A 13,743-nucleotide genomic window follows, 5' to 3' on the forward strand; every position below is an offset into this window, starting at 1 on the left:
AGGTTTTTAAAAAAGAGAATTTATTTAATATAATCAAAGTTTTATCTGTCTTGCTAAAATTTGATGAATTAATCTAAAAGATTTTAAAGAACTTTTAGTATCAAATAACATATAGAGCAAAGAATTAGATTTTCTTTGCTTACTGGATTCAAGAATTAATTCATTGTGTAATCTGCATCAAAAATAAGAGTTTGGCTTCTTATTAGAATGCATTCCTGAGTTAAAACCAAGCTGCATGGTTTTGATTCAAAACCAAGGTTTTTATTTTTAAAATATTTAACTTAAATAATTATTTCTCTGTGATCTATAATAAATCCCTGACAATTCTGAAGCTTTACAAGAAGGCAACACAAAACAATTACTTCTGTTTTCTAAAGGGAGAAGTGTTGAAAAGATTTATTTATTATGTTAGGAATTATATAAAGCATGCCATTGGGTCAGGAGCTTTGGTGGCGTAGTGCCTAAGGCATTTGACTGCTAATCAGAAGGCTGGCGGTTCAAACCCACCAGCCACTCCTTGGAAGGAAGGTTGGGCAATCTACTTCTGTAGTGATACCTCCTTGGAAACCCAAGGAGGGGTTGCTATGAGTCAGATATGACTCGATGGCAGTGAGTTTTTTTTTTGAGTATTGGGTCAGGAGAGCAGCCAAATTTTCTTTGAATTGAATTTTATATGTTAATAATGTTTACGTGGTACCAAACAGCAGGCATACAGTGCTGTATCATAATTTTATTATTTAAATTGCAGCTTTATTTCTTTTAAATATAGCATCATCAAAGCCAATGGTTTTACTAGAAAATTCACAGTGCTTAAAGTTTCTTTTCCATTGACTTTATCTAGCTTTATATTACTTTTATAATTAAGGTCTTTCTCTTTTAAGAAATATTATAAGTTAAATCATGGCTCTGTTAAGTTTCGTCATCTGAAGATAAGTTTTTACTTTATTGACTTGATGAAAACATTTGACCAAAATATTTCAACAAAAATAGACTATGTCAGACTTATAAAAAGACTATAATATTTCAAACATGGATACTATTAGACTAAAGATTTCTAGGACTCTTATGAGGAAGCTGACAAGGTTTTCAGGCTGCTACCGATCCACAGTTGCATGGAACGAAAATTAGCTACATTGGACTGAGTAAACTAAAAAGAATTACTCTAAGATTTATATAAGAATATTGCTGATGTTCAATGTTCTACTGTCTAGATATAAGAAAACTTTTTTTTCTCTTTTCTTTTCCTCATTAGTCCAGATCTGTATTTCAATGGTATAATCATTTACCTTTTATTTTTATATGTCAAATAGAATTAGATGATGTCATAGCACATGTCAAAATTCTGACTAAATATATTCAGAGTATTTTAAATGATTCCGCTACTGAACTCCAAGAAAAGAATAATAAAATCACTATAATAGGAGAAGTAGATCTTAAAAAACCAAATGTGTTACTTATACTTTATGTTATTTATACAGCAATCTTTAATCTAATATTCTGAAAGATATTTTTCACATATCAAAGAAAACTTTGATAAACAGAAACTAGAATCTAAAAATCTACTTAACATCTCCCCAAGAGAGTATATGTATATTGAAAGAGACATCAATTAGAAGATTCATTGAAACCTTACTGAAAGGAACCCTGCTTAATCTTTCTTACTAACCTTTGTGTTACTAAATTATAGGGGGTTAAGACATAGATCCATCTATCTCAGCTAAAGAAGGCCCCATCATCCAAGTGGACTATGGAACCTGCTAAAGAACTCAAAGTTTAAATGATTGAGAGATGAGAAGAAGACAACATCTAAGTAGATGCTGGCTTTTCTGAGACACCTGGACAATACCTGTATTTCCTCTCCAAGACTTCAAAGGACTTAGGAATACAGAAAAGATCATGACATTTTGGTTGTTTTCATCATAGTTGCTATACCCTCTTTCTTACACGCTTTTAAAATTTGACTTGTAATAGGCCCATGGTAAATGTCATCCTATACTTTCTAGAAAATACATATATTGAAAATGTTAATCTACTTTAGATATTTGTAATATTATTCTTTTACCTCCTTGTAACAGTGATGTAGCTGTATTGTAGCTTTTTTGTTTCCACTACTTTCCCTCTTACCTATTGCCTGGTAAGACAGTGCCTTCATTAAATTAGCACATTAGTGTCTAGTGCAAGGAATTTGACTAATTGTTGGATTTGCTACTCCTTCCCTTGACCAGTTCAAGAGAATTCAGTCTCTTTAGCCACACCAGTTTTGGCCTATAACTTAGGTTCCTCCTCCAACCCTTAATAGTAGCCTAATTTTTAAGTGAGTCTTATGTGTTAAATTATGGTGTCCTCCTGAATTATCACATCACCCCTGAATTCCATGCTTTAACTTAACTCAAGTGATGTTGTTGTTGTTAGGTGCCATTGAGTCGGTTCTGACTCACAGTGACCCTATGTACAAAACAATAGAATACTGTCCAGTCTTGTGCCATCCTTACAATATTTGCGATGCTTCAGCCCATTGTTGCAGCCACTATGTAAATCCATCTTGTTGAGGGTCTTTCCCTTTTTTTGCTGACCGTCTGCTTTACCAAGCATGATATCCTTCTCCGGGGATTGGTTCCTTTTGGGTCAGGAGCAGGTTAGTCTTCAAAATGACATCCTTACTCTTTAACACTTTAAAGGGGTCTTTTGCAGCAGATTTGCCTAATGCAGTACACCATTTGATTTCTTTCTTTCTTCTTCTTCTTTTTTTTTTTTTTTTAATGTTTAAAAGATTTATTTGATATGGTAAAAGTTTTATCTGTTTGGGCAAAGTTCAATAGTTTAAGATTTTCAGGAACTTGAAATGATAAATAGCATACAATACACTGAATTGGGTTTCTTGCCATTAAAATAAACAAATTTTCTTTGTTGACTGGTTTGAAGATTCTGTTATTTGTGTAATCTGCTTGGAAGGCAAGGGTGGATTCCTGAGTTAGACCAAGCTGCATAGTTTAGTTTTGTTTTTAAAATTTTCATTGTGATTTGGGCAAAAGTTTACAGATCAAATTCATTTTCCATATAGCAGTTCATACACATTTTGTTTTGTATTTGTCATGACATTGACTGCAATCCCCACAACGTAACAGCTCTCTTCCCACTTCCTCCCTGTAGTTACCTCTTCCCTGTGTCCTTCTTTCCCATGCATTCCTGCCCCCTGAGCTATCTCCCTGTGCAAATATTGCCCTTCTGTTCTCCCATGATTGATCATTCTAAGGAGAGTATCTACCTGATGTAAATGTTCACCCTATTTGCCTGTCTATTGTGTGTCTGGAAGCCACAGGAATGAGTTCAATCCCAGACCTGAAGGATAACTAGGGTCTTTGATTTCTTGACTGCTGCTTCCATGAGCATTGATTGTGGATCCAAGTAAAATGAAATCCTTGACAATTTCAGTCTTTTCTCCATTTATTATGATGTTATTTATTGGTCCAATTGTGAGGATTTTTATTTTCTTTATGTTGATGTGTAATCCATATTGAAGGCTGTAGTCTTTGATCTTCATCAGTAAGTGCTTCAAGTCTTCTTCACTTTCAGCAAGCAAGGTTGTATCATCTGCATATTGCAGGCTTTTAACAGGTCTTCCTCCAATCTTGATGCTGTGTTCTTCATATAGTCCAGCGTCTCAGATTATTTGCTCAGCATATAGATTGAATAAGTACGGTGAAAGGATATAGCTCTGATGCACACCTTTCCTGATTTTAAACCACACAGTATTCCCTTATTCTGTTCTAACAACTGCCTCTTGGTCTGTTTACAGGTTCCTCATCAGCACAATTATGGGAGCTGTGTGGCAACCAAGATACCAGTGAACCCTGACTATTGCGGGAAAAGAAGCTTAAAGTTGAGACACCACCTGTAAGCAGCACACTGACAAGCCCATGCAGAAAAGAGTATGCCCAAAAGTGTGATCAAAGGATGTCCTCTGAATTCCTTGATCAAGAACAGGAATGAAATGGGATATATAATAAAAAAGGGACATTTGAATCGAAATAAAAATGGATGAACTAGTTCTAAAAGCTCAGAGTTATCCTTTCACATAGAGTCAAACCTGTTGCTTAGAAACCAACTCTATTTTTCAGGTTTTATTTTTAGGCTAAGACTGTAAATCTGTAACCAAACTGTATCAAACTCTTTGTGTTAGATAGCCAGGAGATCTAATGCTGTGGGTGAGATCATGTTTAACAATCTGTCCCCTACAGTAGACTTCATGTCCTCATCATGTCATTGTTGTGGACGCTCATGTGATCCCCTCCAAAATTACAGGCATTTATAATTGTGTCTTTTATCCAACCAACATGTCCAGTTGTATTAATATAACCAATAATGTTAAAGGTCAAGCTTTGCTTTGTCTCGCCTTTGACTGACCTCAATTACTATAACCAGTCAGAATATTGTGTTCGTAGTTCCTCCTCTGGCACTATATTTATGTGTGGTTTGTGCCTCTCCCCAGGATTTGTGAGCTTCTGACCCTGAGGTTTTCATGCTCCTCCATTTGATCGACATATCGGCTTCAACAAATCTCTTTAATTTCCTTTAACAGAGAGACTTTTTCCTTCATTTGTTGTTGTTGTTTTGCCATCGAGTCGGCCCCGACTCATAGTGACCCCTCCTTGGGTTTCCGAGGCAGTATCACTACAGAAGTAGGATTGCCCAACCTTCCTTCCGAGGAGTGGCTCTTAGTTTAAGATAAAGTTTCGAATGCCTTGGCTCCTTTAAGGTCTTTCACCATATACACTAGTATCACCAAAAACGATTTATGTGGCAGATGTTCAGCATTTAAAACTTTATATTCCTGGATTATTTTCCTTTATCCACTTGTAGCTTTCCTTCCTTGCTTACGTTTGTTGATAATTTTCAACTATTTTCCACTTTGTTTCATATCTTCTGTGATTTTATCCAAGTTATTGATGAAAAAAAAATGAATGAGAAGGACAAGGTACAAAGCTCTGTGGCATGATACTAAAGACCTTCTATCAGATGAACAGATCTATTATATGCAACTGTACTCCTTTACGGTCCATATTTATCCATTTTGCCCATAAGAACTTTATGAGGTTGTGTTAGACTGGGTTCTCTAGAGAAACAAAACCAGTAAAGCTTATATATATATATGTATATATAGAGAAGTTTATCTTAGGAAAATGACTCACACACTTATAGAAGCTGTCAAGTCCAAAATTCCTGGATCAAACATCAAGCTGGAGGCTTTTCCCAACTCTTGCAGCCTCAGGGGCTGAGGAGCTCAAGGCTGGCAGGCAGTACACCGGCTGTTGACTCCAATGAATGACGAATCCAAGATCTCCAGGCCGAATGGTGGATTGTTCACTCATGGACAATTGTAGGCAGCACAACAGAATTCTGATCCACATAAGAATCTCCCTTTCCCCAGGATGTCTGTAGATATGCTGGAAGCAGGCCACACCCCTAGGGAAAGTCCCTTTCAACAGATTGCCTGCTCAAAACATAATCATCTGATCCCATCATGGGAATAACCACATCACAACAGCTTAAGCCACACAGAATTGTGGTCCAGCCAAATTGACACACAGCTCCAACTATCACAGAGGTATTTTGCTCATGGATTTCCTGAAAATAAGAAACTGGGTCTGCTGGAATTCCCTCATCTACTTTAGTAGCTTTCAGGCTGTCTTCCTTGGACACTGTTTCTTTGGAAGTGCCTTAGTGTCTATTTTGAGGAATGGAGGAAACAGAGATTGGCTTTTACTTTCCCACCCCAAAAAGAGCAGCTCTATTCTTACCAGCTTTATAAAGTGAAATGCTGATAAGATTTCACTTGTAAACAGAATTGTTTGGCTTTAAACTGTTTGAAAACAGCTTTTCAAGGTAATTGCTGAAAATAGAGATAAAACATCACTCAAGCTACTAAAGAGCTCTGGTGGTGCAATGGTTAAAGCATATGGCTGCTAACTAAAAGGTTGGCGATTCAAACTCACCAACCACTCCTTGGGAGAAAGATGAGGCAGTCTATTTCCACAGAGATTTACAACCGTGGGAACCCTATGGGGGAAGTTCTACTTCATCCTATAGTGTCGCTATGAGTTGGAATTGACTCACTGGCAGTGGATTTGATTGGGTTTGGTTATGTTACCAATTCCTTCTGTATCTGAATCAACCCATTGGGCATTATAATCTAGTATTTATCTAAAGTTTATATTCTAGACATATGTCCAGACTTTTGTGAGCAAGTCGTGGCAATAATTATAGTTACAGTATGGTTCCAAATGAAAGTTTGTTCTGGAGTGTATAATAGTTAAGAATGTGGGTTCTTGACTGATATTGGCTAGTTTGTCTAACTTTCTAGCTGTGTGGCTTTAGGCAAGTTTCTTGAGCTGTGTGGCTTTAGGCAAATTTCTTAACTTCTCTGTGTTTTAATGTTTTTTAAAAATAAAGGTAAAGGGGGGAACAATTCTACTTATAGAGTTTTAAGAGAATTAAATGAGATGATCATGTACTGTGCCTAGTGAGTATATGGTTAAGTGCTCAATCACTCATGGTTATTATCATTCCTGTGACTTGTCTGAAAGCCACCCGTGACTACACTAGCAGATCATAACATACTGCTTGCTTCTTAAAAATTCTCTAACCAGTTGCCATCAAGTAGATTCCAACTCATGATGACCCAATATATGTCAGAATAGAACTGGGCTCCATAGGGTTTCCAATGACTCGTATTTTGGAAACAGATTGCCAAGTCTTTCTTCTGAGGCACTCTCTGGGTGGACTCAATCCTCTAACCTTCCAGATAGCAACAGAGCACATGAACCATTTGCACCACCCAGAGACCCTGAAAAATTATCTAGAGTCTCTTAATTTATGAGGGATTCTCATAAAGTGAGTTCTCAATGAAAGCTGAAGATTTAGCAGATTTTTGCCTTTCTTTTTATAGGGCACTTAACTATTGTTGAGTCAAATATGCTGAATCAATTGTTATTTATTTTTTATTTGCCTGCTTTAATCAAAGAAAAGGCATATCATAATATTACATTAATAGAATTTATGAAATTTTACCTTAAATATATTATGGAAATGGCAGCACAAAAAAATGAGCATCCTTTTTGAAAGAAAATAGTATACTTGAACAGAAGCATTTAAAACTATTTTAAGGATATTTTAACAGGAGTGTGGACATAATATGTAGACTGTAACATTGCTATGGAGGAGCCCAGGTATCACAATTGTCAAACGCTCACTGCTCCTGTGGAGAAAGACCTGGCAATTAACTCCTGTGATCACAGCCCAGAAAACCGTGTGGGGCACTTTTACTGTCACATGGAGTTGCTGTGAATAAAAAATTGATTTGATGGCATCTAACAACAATATTGCTAGAGAGTTTAGATTTCTGACTCATAATAAAAAATAGACTTAGGAGACAGATGCACATTAAAAGCTTATCTCCACTCCTGCCTTTAAATGCCTGAAAAGCAGTGCTGGAATGTCCTACTGCTTAAAATGGTGCTTTTTGTTTGTTTTAGTTTTCATTTCCTTTAAAATGCCTAAAGTGTTTGTGTTTCATCTGATGTTTATTTAGGTACTTATGCTGAAAGATGAAGTTACAGGAACTATTCAAAAGTTTCATGAACCATTTAAGAATGACTGACAGAATGTGTCAATGAAAACCCTGAATCCTGTAGGATAAATACTCTGAGGGATGTTTCCTGGAGGAAATCACCTTTTGCTTTCATCAGATTTATAAAATCAACTAAATAATTATAAAGCTCTTCTTGTCAGTTAAATCCCACGTCATTGCTAGCTTGTTTGTCATGGAAATAAACTGGAAAGTGAAGCGGTGCTTTATGGAAGAGGCTGATTTCATTCTTCCCAATTTAAACTGATACTTTTGGCTCATGATTCATCTGGATTTATGGTCCTCTTGGCTTCCTAGCCATGCACACCTTGCAAGTCTTCTCTTGTAATACTCTGATAACATCTCTGAGTCTTTGATCATATTTCGCCTTCCTAAATGATTTGACAAAAAGCCATTAGAAAACCTGCTCATTTCAGCTAGTGTTTGGAAAACAGTCTAAATAAATACAGTGAAATATTTTACATTAGGGTAGATCAAGGTATAATTCATACCTAGAATCACCTGGAAACAGATATTTGCTAAACATGTGGTCTTAATAGTTACTTTATTTTTTTCCTTTCTCAAGTCAAGGAGAAATCAGCTCTATTTTTTCTATATGGACAAAATAGATTGTGATAGCTTTTTATTCTAATTCTTAGCTTTAAAAATATTTTTTAAAAAACAATCTTGAGCTATTTGAGTATTTTTGGTGGTAATTGGTACGCAAAATAAAATATTATGTATACAAAAATGGCACATCAAAAGGAATATGACCCTCGTGCTTACTGTGTTAGATTTTGAGACAGGAATTTCAATGTGTGATCCTTGAATGTGGAACTCTATAACTTTATCATTCATTTATTTAACTGTGAAATCTATTTGCTTGAATTGTTGCTTGTTTTTCTTCTGTTTCCTTCTCTTCTAATCTTACTATTTTCTTATGCTATACATTTCTCATTGCTTCTTTTTTTGTATTTTTAAATGTCTTTAAAAATAAAAATAATACCCTTTTTAAGACATAGTTCACATACAATAAAATTCACCCTTAAAAGTGTGCAATACAGTAGATTTAATATATTCATGGATTTGTGCAAACTGTCCAAGTTGAGAATGTTTTCATCATCACTCCAAGTCAACTTCATACCTGCTAGCAGTCACTCCCCATGCCCCTTTGAGCCAGCAGCTGGCAACTGATAATATACATATATTTTTTTTCTGTGGATTTGCCTATTCTGGGCATTTCACAGAAATGGAATCACACAATAGATGGCTTTTTCTATCTGCTTTCTTTCACTCAGCATAATATTTTCAAGGATCTTCCATGTGGTAGCTTGTATAAGAGCTCATTTTTTTTTTTTTTATTGCTGAATAAAATTCCATTATATGGATGTACCACATTTTATTTATCTAGTCATCAATTTTTGAACACTGAGTTGTTTCTTCTTTTTGATTGTTATAAATAATACTGCTATGAACATTTGTGTACAAATTATTATGTGGACATATGTTTTCATTTTTCTTGGTTCTATATCTAGTAGTATTCTCATTGCATTTTTTTAAAAAAATTATTGTGGTAAAACATATGTAACAGAACATTTGCTAGTTTTGGCTAACAAACACATAAAGAAATGCTTGTGATCATTAGTCATTGTTGTTAGGTGCCGTCGAGTTGTTTCGGACTCATAGCGACCCTGTGCACAGCAGAACGAAATACTGCCTGGTCCTGGGCCAGCTCCACGATCCTTGCTATACATGAGCCCATTGCTGTAGCCACTGTGTCAATCCATCTCATTGAGGGCCTTTCCCTCTTTCATCGACCCTCCATGTTACCAAGCATGACATCCTTCTCCAGGGAATGGTCCTTTCTGACAACATGACCAAAGTAAGTGAGACAAAGTTTGACCATTCTTGTCTCCAAGGAACATTCCAGCTGCACTTCCTCCAGGACAAATCTGTTAGTTTTTTGAACAGTCCATGGTACTCTCAGCATTCTTCGCCAGCGCCACAACTTCCTTATTCGTTGTCCAGCTCTCACATGCATATGAGGCAACTGAAAATACCATGGCTTGTGTCAGGCACACCTTAGTAGTCCTCAAGGAGGTATCTTTGCTCTTCAGCACTTGAAATAGGTCCTTTGCAGCAGATTTGCCCAGTGCTACTCATCTTCTGATGTCCTGACTGCCATTTCCATTGGCATCAATCATAGAAGCAAGCAATATGAAGTCTTGGTCAACTTCAGTCTTTTCTCCATTTATTGTGATGCTGCTTATAGGTCCAGTTGTGAGGATTTTTGTTTTCTTTATATTGAGATGTAATCTATACTGCAGACTGTATTCTTCAATCTTCATCAGTAAGTGCTTTAAGCCATTAGAGAGATGCAAATCAAAATCACAATATCATCTCACCCCAGCATTAGTAGCAAATTTCAGAAAAACAGAAAACAGCAAATGCTCAAAAGGGTGTGGAGAGACAGGAATCCTCATATACTGCTGGTGGGACCCTAAACTGGTACAACCACTGTGGAAAGCAGTATGATGCTTCTTTAAGAAGTTGAAAATAGAAATACCCTATGATCCAGTAATCCCACTACGAGGAATATATCCTAGAGAAATAAGAACCATGACTCAAATAGATATATTCACACCCATGTTCATTGCAGCATTATTCACAAAAGCAAAAAGAACCCAAGGAAACAACCTAAGTGCCCATCAACGTATGAATGGATAACCAAATTGTGGTACATACACATGGTGGAATACAATGCAACATTTAAGAGTAATGGTGAATCTGTGAAACACCTCATAACATGGATGAACCTGTTCTTGTTGTTAGGTGCTGTCGAGTCGTTTCTGACATAGCGACCCCATGCACAGCAGAACGAAACACTGCCCGATCCCACGCCAGCTCCATGATCCCTGTTATACTTGAGCCCATCATCACAGCCACAGTGTCAATCCATCTCATTGAAGGCCTTCCCCTCTTTTGTTGACTCTCCACCTTACCAAGCATGACATCCTTCTTCAGGGAATGGTTCCTTCTGACAACATGACCAAAGTAAGTGAGATGAAGTCTGGTCATTCTCGCTTCCAAGGAGCATTTTGGGTGCACTTCCTCCAGGACAGATCTGTTAATTCTTTTAGCAATCTATGGTACTTTCAGCATTCTTTGCTAGCACCATAACTCAAAAGCATCAACTCTTCTTCGGTCTTCCTTATTCATTGTCCAGCTCTCACATGCATATGAGGCGATTGGAAATATCATGGCTTGTGTCAGGTGCACCTTAGTCCCCAAGGAGACATCCTTGCTCTTCAGCACTTGAAACAGTTCCTTCGTGGTTGACCTTCCCAGTGCTACACGTCATCTAATGTTCTGACTGTGTATGTAACAGTACTTACCTTTGTTGTCTTTAACTGTTGTGCTCCTGTCTGTGACAATCTAAATGAAACAAGGAGTGAGCCACAGGGATCCAGGTAAGGGTGGTAGGAGAGGTTTCCAAAAGGGAGACAAACTTGTCTGTGGGTTTGTCCTACCGTGATGATGTGTTGATGTGAGTTTTGAGGCTGAGACACTGGTGTTTCAAACCCAGTCAGGTGCACATGGTGCACAGGTATCAGCCCAGGTTATAGACTGAGACAGACTAGGAAGAAGGAAGGAGCCGTTCACTTCTCAAAGAATTGGCCGGGGAAAACCTTATGAATAGCAAAGAAACACTGTCTAGATGAACCTAGAGGACATTATGCTGGGTGAAATTAGTCAACCACCAAAGAATAAACATTGTATGAAACCACTAATGTGAAAAAAAAGTCAAGAAAAGGTTTACACACGGAAAGAATCCTTCTTTGAAGCTTACCAGGGGTGGGAGGGTGAGGGAGGGTAAATCACTAACTCGAGAGTAGACACGTGGGTGAAGGGAAAGTCAATACACAATAAGGGGGAGGCCAGCACACAATGCTTAAGGCAGTGACAGTCACAGGCAGGAGCACAACAGTTAAAGACAACAAAGGTAAGTACCGTTACATACACAATTATGCAAAGAGAAATATTTTTTTGCCACTATTAAGTGTGTAATTCTGTAACATTGTGTTCATATATTGTGCAACCATTTTATTCTTTTTTAAAAATAATTATTTTTAATTTAAACTTTACCAAAGTTACCAAATCAATATTTCTGTGAGCCTTTTTATGGGGTGTGTGTGTGGGAAAGCAGTATCCCACTCTATTTCTTCTTCCCAGAGGTTATCACTTTTAATGACTTCTGTATTTCTAAACAACATGCCTATACTGTCATATCTTAGTATTTCAGTTTCATATACCATCTATTAACTGTCTACTAAAAACCAGTTCCTATACCAATCTACACTCTCATTCTTCACATTTCCCTTCTTCCCAGACTATTAAAATGCCATTATAATTTGTCAGATTACTATTTAATAATTTCAGTTTTATGACTATGTAAATATTTTTAGCTGTTGTCATCTAGTATACAATGAATCTATTTTCTTTCTAGTTCAAGATTTCCTTTAGATTATCATTAAAAGTTAAAATTTTATTTAGTTTTCTATTTATCAATTCTTCCTCTGTCAGAGTGCAAATGTCAAAGGAAGAGGGTGTGGAAAGTGTGCGCTGGGGAAGGATTTCAGAGGGCAGAAGTTGGAGCTCGTGGGCGGTTATGCTCCTCTAGTTGAGGGGCTGGGAGGTGAATTCTCATGTCCACCACAGCTCCCTTGTATACATTTCAAAATATCTTTCAGTAATATTGTGTATTTCTTTTTTCCATGAAGGGTTTGTGCATCTTTTTAAAGATTTGTCATTGGTACTTTTTATTTTTGTTGTTATTGTAAATGGTATATTTTTCTTTTAAAAATTTACATTTTCAATTTCCTGCTGGTATAGAGTCATACCTTCAAAATCTCCCTCAACAAACAAACGAACAAAAAATCCACCTCACTGCCATTGAGTCAATTCTGACTCATAGCGACCCCCATTGGGTTTCTGAGGTGGTAAAACTTTACGGAAGAAGATGGCCCCATCTTCCTTCTGCAGGGCGGCTGGTAGGTTTGAACTGCCGTCTTTCTGTGCCTTAGGCACTAAAAAGGCTTGATCTTTATACCATCAACCAGGCATTAGATAAAAGGATGGCCTTAGAATGAGGCTATGTGAGGAGTATCTTTGGCTTAGAGAGTGAATCCATTGAGGGTTGTCAGCCACCAACTTTCTCAGCAGCTGGGGCAAACTCCTCAATCCTGAAGGGAAAATCTGGACAGCACATCACAGCAACCATTAAAATGCCCTTTAATAGGCTGAGGAAGTTCTCTTCTCTTCTTAGATTTTGTAAATGTTTCTGCTTTGGTAAAAGACATTGCCCGCTGTATTGTGCAGAGGATTAGATATGGGGCCTAACTGCTAAACAGACTTTCACATAATACCGTTTCAGCCTATCTTTATTTTCAGTTTCTGAAGCTACCTGATAGGAGCTCTGGAGGCCTTTCTGTGATTCTGCAGGAGTGACTGGCTTGCATTTAGGCATCCTTCACTGCCATCATGGGTTTCAGCTTTCTCTGGTCAGTTACCATTGACCACCTCCTCCCTAACCTCCAAAGTTTTGGTATTATCTTTTTTTCCTATTTTCTTTGTTCTTATACTGCCTGTTTTTATCCCTTAATTGTTGCTTGGAAGCTCTCTCAATGCTCTGTGGAGATTGACAAAGCAAGGGGAAAGCAGGTTGCCTTTGACATATGTATTTCTGTTGTCTGAAATTGGCCCTTCTCCTCCATCTTTGCTATCTAACTCATCCTTTGTGTCTGAGGTTAGTAGTTACATTCCCTAGGAAACTTGCCCTTTCAGCCAAGTCTGCATTAGATTCACGTTCTATGTGATCCTAATATAATCTGTTTATTCCTGTTGTAACATTTATCACATTTTCCTGTAATTGCCTATTACAGTCTTTTTTTTTTTTTAATTGTGATTTGGGTGAAGATTTAGAGTAAATTCACTTTCCATACAGCAGTTCACATATACTTTGTCTCATGTCATTGACCACAGTTTACCACAGTGCATCACCTCCCCTTCCTTCCCATAGTTACCTCTTCCCAGTGTCCATCCCTCCATACACTCCTGCC

The sequence above is a fragment of the Orycteropus afer genome, unplaced genomic scaffold, assembly GCF_000298275.1.
Source record: "Orycteropus afer afer isolate SDZICR_OR568_19922 unplaced genomic scaffold, OryAfe1.0 scaffold00147, whole genome shotgun sequence".
Taxonomy (NCBI): domain Eukaryota; kingdom Metazoa; phylum Chordata; class Mammalia; order Tubulidentata; family Orycteropodidae; genus Orycteropus; species Orycteropus afer.